The 5345-nt window shown below is 30.9% G+C and overlaps 1 non-coding gene across 1 annotated transcript; it reads right to left on the bottom strand.

Annotated features, from left to right (window-relative positions):
• Positions 1-3682: 3682 nt before the first annotated feature.
• TRNAF-GAA (transfer RNA phenylalanine (anticodon GAA)) lies at positions 3683-3755 on the bottom strand. Its single transcript has one exon. It is a non-coding gene; the product is annotated as a tRNA-Phe (tRNA).
• Between the last annotated feature and the right edge of the window lie 1590 nt (positions 3756-5345).

The following is a 5345-nucleotide window of genomic DNA, read 5'->3' as shown; positions in this document are numbered from 1 at the left end:
AGAAAAAATATATATATGGTAGACTAACTGATATTTCTATCAGTTAATGAAAGAGCCCAATGCAAAAAAATGCATGTTGGGTCTTTGAAATAGGTCGAATCATTTTGATAATAATCAGTTCGATCTGTTTTACCGAGAAGGTCTACGGTTCGAGTCCGTATAGCCCTATATTTTATATTTTTATTTTATATTTTATTAATTTTTATATTTTATTAATTTTTATATTTTATTAATTTTTATATTTTATTAATTTAAAATATTTATTAAATTAATAAAAAAATATTTATTAAATTAATAAAAATGAAATGAAAATAATATTCTTAAAACTAAAGCAAACTAAAACAATAAAGAATATCCAAATACAAATAAAAAAAGTTGTATAGTTTTTTTCCTAATTATTGTATTCTTTGTTGATTGGAACTGGTCGCTTCCAGTTGCTTGGTTAAAATCATTCCCATAAGCTCGCTCACAGGGAGATCGCTCAGAAACTGAAAACAAAAGCGCATTTCAACAGAATCTCATAAATATATATAATATATATTAAATATATATATATAGATAATATATATATAGATAATATCTATAAAAAGATATAATATCTATAAAATATAGATAGAAAATAAAAAATGTATTCTATATATAACTATATATAAATTTATTCTATATTCTATATATAACTATATAATATACTATATAATATATATATAAATTTATTCTATATTCTATATATATTCTATATATATAATAGATAATAAGATAATAGAAAAGAGAAAAGGTTTTTTTTTTTTTTTTTTATTTCTAATACATATTAGATATTAGTTATATATTAGAATTCCTTTTATTTAGAAAAATACGAAATGAAGTGAAAACAAAAAAGTTTTACTTGTTTTGGATTTGTATAGTATTCTACTATACTATATAGTAATAGTATAAATATCTATGTAATAGTATAAATGTAATAGTATAAATATCTATTTATACTATTACTATACAAATTAGTACTATATCGAATACAAATTAGTACTATATCGAAATTAAATCGAAATAAGTGAAATGTAAATAGGATTAATTCCAATCAATAAATCTTAAAACGCAACAGCAAACAAACGAAACTAGACGATTCGATCAAACTGAATTGTTGGTTTGACTAAACAAACAGTTGTGGATGACTTGACAATGAATTCCAGGTCGAATCGACTAATCCGGTCTATTTTTCACATTCATAGGAGTTCGTCTATGTTTCTGCTTTACGAATATGATATTTTCTGGGCATTTCTAATAATATCAAGTGCTATTCCTATTTTGGCATTTCTAATTTCTGGAGTTTTAGCCCCGATTAGAAAGGGTCCAGAAAAACTTTCTAGTTATGAATCGGGTATAGAACCAATGGGCGATGCTTGGTTACAATTTCGAATCCGTTATTATATGTTTGCTCTAGTTTTTGTTGTTTTTGATGTTGAAACGGTTTTTCTTTATCCATGGGCAATGAGTTTCGATGTATTGGGGGTACCCGTATTCATAGAAGCTTTAATTTTCGTGCTTATCCTAATTGTTGGTTCAGTTTATGCATGGCGAAAAGGAGCATTGGAATGGTCTTAGTTCCTGAATATTCAGATAATAAAAAGAAAGAAAAAAGTAAAAATAATAATAACATTGAGTATGAATTCCATTGAATTTCCCTTACTTGATCGAACAACCCAAAACTCAGTTATTTCAACTACATTAAATGATCTTTCAAATTGGTCAAGACTCTCCAGTTTATGGCCGCTTCTTTATGGTACCAGTTGTTGCTTCATTGAATTTGCTTCATTAATAGGCTCACGATTCGACTTTGATCGTTATGGGCTGGTCCCAAGATCGAGTCCTAGACAAGCGGACCTAATTTTAACAGCTGGAACAGTAACAATGAAAATGGCTCCCTCTTTAGTGAGATTATATGAACAAATGCCCGAACCTAAATATGTTATTGCTATGGGCGCGTGTACAATTACAGGAGGGATGTTCAGTACTGATTCTTATAGTACTGTTCGGGGAGTCGATAAGCTAATTCCTGTGGATGTCTATTTGCCGGGCTGTCCCCCTAAACCCGAGGCAGTTATAGATGCTATAACAAAACTTCGTAAGAAAATATCTCGCGAAATCTATGAAGATCGAATTAGATCTCAACAGGGGGATCGGTGTTTTACTACCAATCACAAGTTTTGTCTTGTACGCAGTACTCATACTGGAAATTATAATCAAGGATTACTCTATCAACCACCATCTACTTCAGAGATTCCTCCTGAAACATTTTTCAACTACAAAAGTTCAATATCTTCCCACGAATTAGTGAATTAGGTAGGATTCAGAAACAGAATAACAAACAACGAATTAATCTTCATAAATTCGATTTCATCGTAAATGTGAAATACTTATCTTATACAAATTACAAATAAAAAAGAAAAGTGCGGGAGAGATAAAAAAGATGCAGGGCCGTTTGTCTGTTTGGCTAGTCAAACACGGGCTAGTTCATAGATCTTTGGGCTTCGATTACCAAGGAATAGAGACTTTACAAATAAAGCCCGAGGATTGGCATTCCATTGCTGTTATTTTATATGTATATGGTTACAATTATCTACGTTCCCAATGTGCTTATGATGTAGCACCAGGCGGACTGTTAGCCAGTGTGTATCATCTTACGAGAATAGAGTATGGTGTAGATCAACCGGAAGAAGTATGTATAAAAGTATTTGCTCCAAGGAGTAACCCTAGAATTCCGTCTGTTTTCTGGGTTTGGAAAAGTGCGGATTTTCAAGAACGAGAATCTTATGACATGTTGGGAATCTCTTATGAGAATCATCCACGACTGAAACGTATCTTAATGCCCGAAAGTTGGATAGGGTGGCCTTTACGTAAGGATTACATTGCCCCCAATTTTTATGAAATACAAGACGCTCATTGAATGATAAGAAACTAATTACAACTTCAAATATTCAAGGAATATTTGTACATTCTCTTCTAGCTCAAACGGAGGAATTGAGGTTTCATTCGTATTCTTATGGATAGGCTAATAAATAAAAAGAAATAAAAGACAATACATCATTGAAATTCTCGATTTTTGAAGATACCTTTTTATTTTATTTCGGACGAGCCGAGACAATAGGATGAACAACAAGGGTTCTATACCGTGAACTTTGTATCGCGCACATCACTTAGATGAACTCTAGAGAGTCACATAGAAAGGAATGAAGAAATGGAATATGAAAGAGAATACAAATAAATAAATGAAAGGGAATCGGATTCTATTTGTACTGTAGCTGAGATGAGTCTTGGTTATTTCTATCCTTGAACTCCTCTAGACCAGACTTTTGGTTGGGCCTTTCAACCAACTATTTTAATCTTTTTTTTTAATTAAATATGTATGAAGTATTAACATTCTTTTTGAATGTGAGGAGCCACAGCGTGAACAAATAAAAAAGAAGAGGAAAGATAATGAAATTTTTTTCTTTTACTACATTATTTATTTTTTTTACTACATTATAATTATAATAGACTCTTTGCTCATCTAAAAAATAGAAACAAAAAAAAAAAAAAAAATAAATAAAGAGAGGGTTTACTTCCAGATAGCTAGCTAGATAAGTATGTATTATGTCGATCTATATCAATTAATTTGTAGAGTAGATACTCATACAAATTAATCATACGCCGAGAACCAGATTTGAACTGGTGACACGAGGATTTTCAGTCCTCTGCTCTACCAACTGAGCTATCCCGACCATTACCGACGCATTATCCTCATAATACTAGATGACTTGGGTCTATGTCACTTAAAAATGAAAACAAAAAAAAAAACGAAAAAGTATTAAATTAAAAGGGGAATTTCTTGGATCTTTAAAAGGAAGACTTTGTAAATTTCAGTATGAGTAATGATATGGATTATGAATCATTCAAATAGGTATTCCTTGCTCAAGGGTGTTGATTTGTACGTATATCATATATATATCACAATATATCATATCACAAGACTTGTGATAAGAGAACAAAATTCTGCTAGGATACGCTTGTAAAATGGAAAAGAATAGGATGAATGAGAAACATAAGGAACTTTGAACCACTAACAAAAAGGGTAGGATAAAATAAATAGATAGCAAACGGGCTTTTTGGGGTTGGGGATAGAGGGACTTGAACCCTCACGATTTTTAAAGTCGACGGATTTTCCTCTTACTATAAATTTCATTGTTGTCGGTATTGATATTGACATGTAGAACGGGACTCTATCTTTATTCTCGTCCGATTAATCAGTTTTTCAAAAGATTTATCAGACTATGGAGTGAATGATTTGATTAATGAATATTCTATTCGATTCTTTCTTCAACTTGGAATCGATTCACAACAATTCTTTTTATTTTTCATATAAATTGATTTTGCATATAAATAAAAAAAATACGGGTTCGAGTCGTCTTTTTTGGTTTTTCATTAGTATACCTATTTATTTTATATTTTATATAGGTATATCTTGCATCCTTTCTGGAGTTTCGATATAAGGATTCCTTTACCAACAGTCAACCCCATTTGTTAGAATAGCTTCCATTGAGTCTCTGCACCTATCCCTTTTTTATTATTCTCGCTTGTTGAACCTTTGTTTATTTTCGTAAAATAATAGGATTTGGCTCAGGATTGCCCATTTTTCATTCCGGGGTTTCTCTGAATTTGAAAGTTATCACTTAGTAGGTTTCCATACCAAGGCTCAATCCAATCCAATTAAGTCCGTAGCGTCTACCAATTTCGCCATATCCCCTTTGTGTCTTGAGATTAGGATCTCATTAGGATGCACTTCCTTCCCCCTTTCTCCTTCCCTTCCTTTCCCCTTTCTTTCATTTATTTATTTTCTTTCTTTTTATGCGAAAACCGTTGAATTTAGTATTGAATTTAGTAGATATAGATACTGATTCTTATATCGAAGGGTCTTTACCTATTTTATTTCTTGTTTGTTTATCTTCTTTCGTCTCTATCGGAGACCCGTATTTATTTGGTCCAATCAGAAAATATTTTATCATTTCTGTATTCGCAATTCAATATAGATGGATATTCCATAACATATATATGCCCCCCTTACTCTCAGTTTTCTCAGGCAATTTACTCGAACGGTCGATTTTTTTTTTTTTTTTCGTCTTAGCTTCCGCCTTTATGAATGAAAACAAAAGAAAGGAGTCTCTCATCTCTCATTATGATCTGGATTTCATTTCTATGGGTTGCATCTTTTCTTTTTTCTTTAATTTTATTTTTATTCTTATTCTTTTATTAGACTATCCTATATAACCATAATAAGATAACTAAAAAAATAAAAATAAAAATGAAAATTGAAT

The sequence above is a fragment of the Durio zibethinus genome, unplaced genomic scaffold, assembly GCF_047325235.1.
Source record: "Durio zibethinus cultivar Kanyao isolate XHJ-2024 unplaced genomic scaffold, ASM4732523v1 HiC_scaffold_2, whole genome shotgun sequence".
Lineage (NCBI taxonomy): Eukaryota > Viridiplantae > Streptophyta > Magnoliopsida > Malvales > Malvaceae > Durio > Durio zibethinus.
Note: the sequence above shows the minus strand (reverse complement) of the source record. Positions and strands in the feature narration are given on the sequence as shown.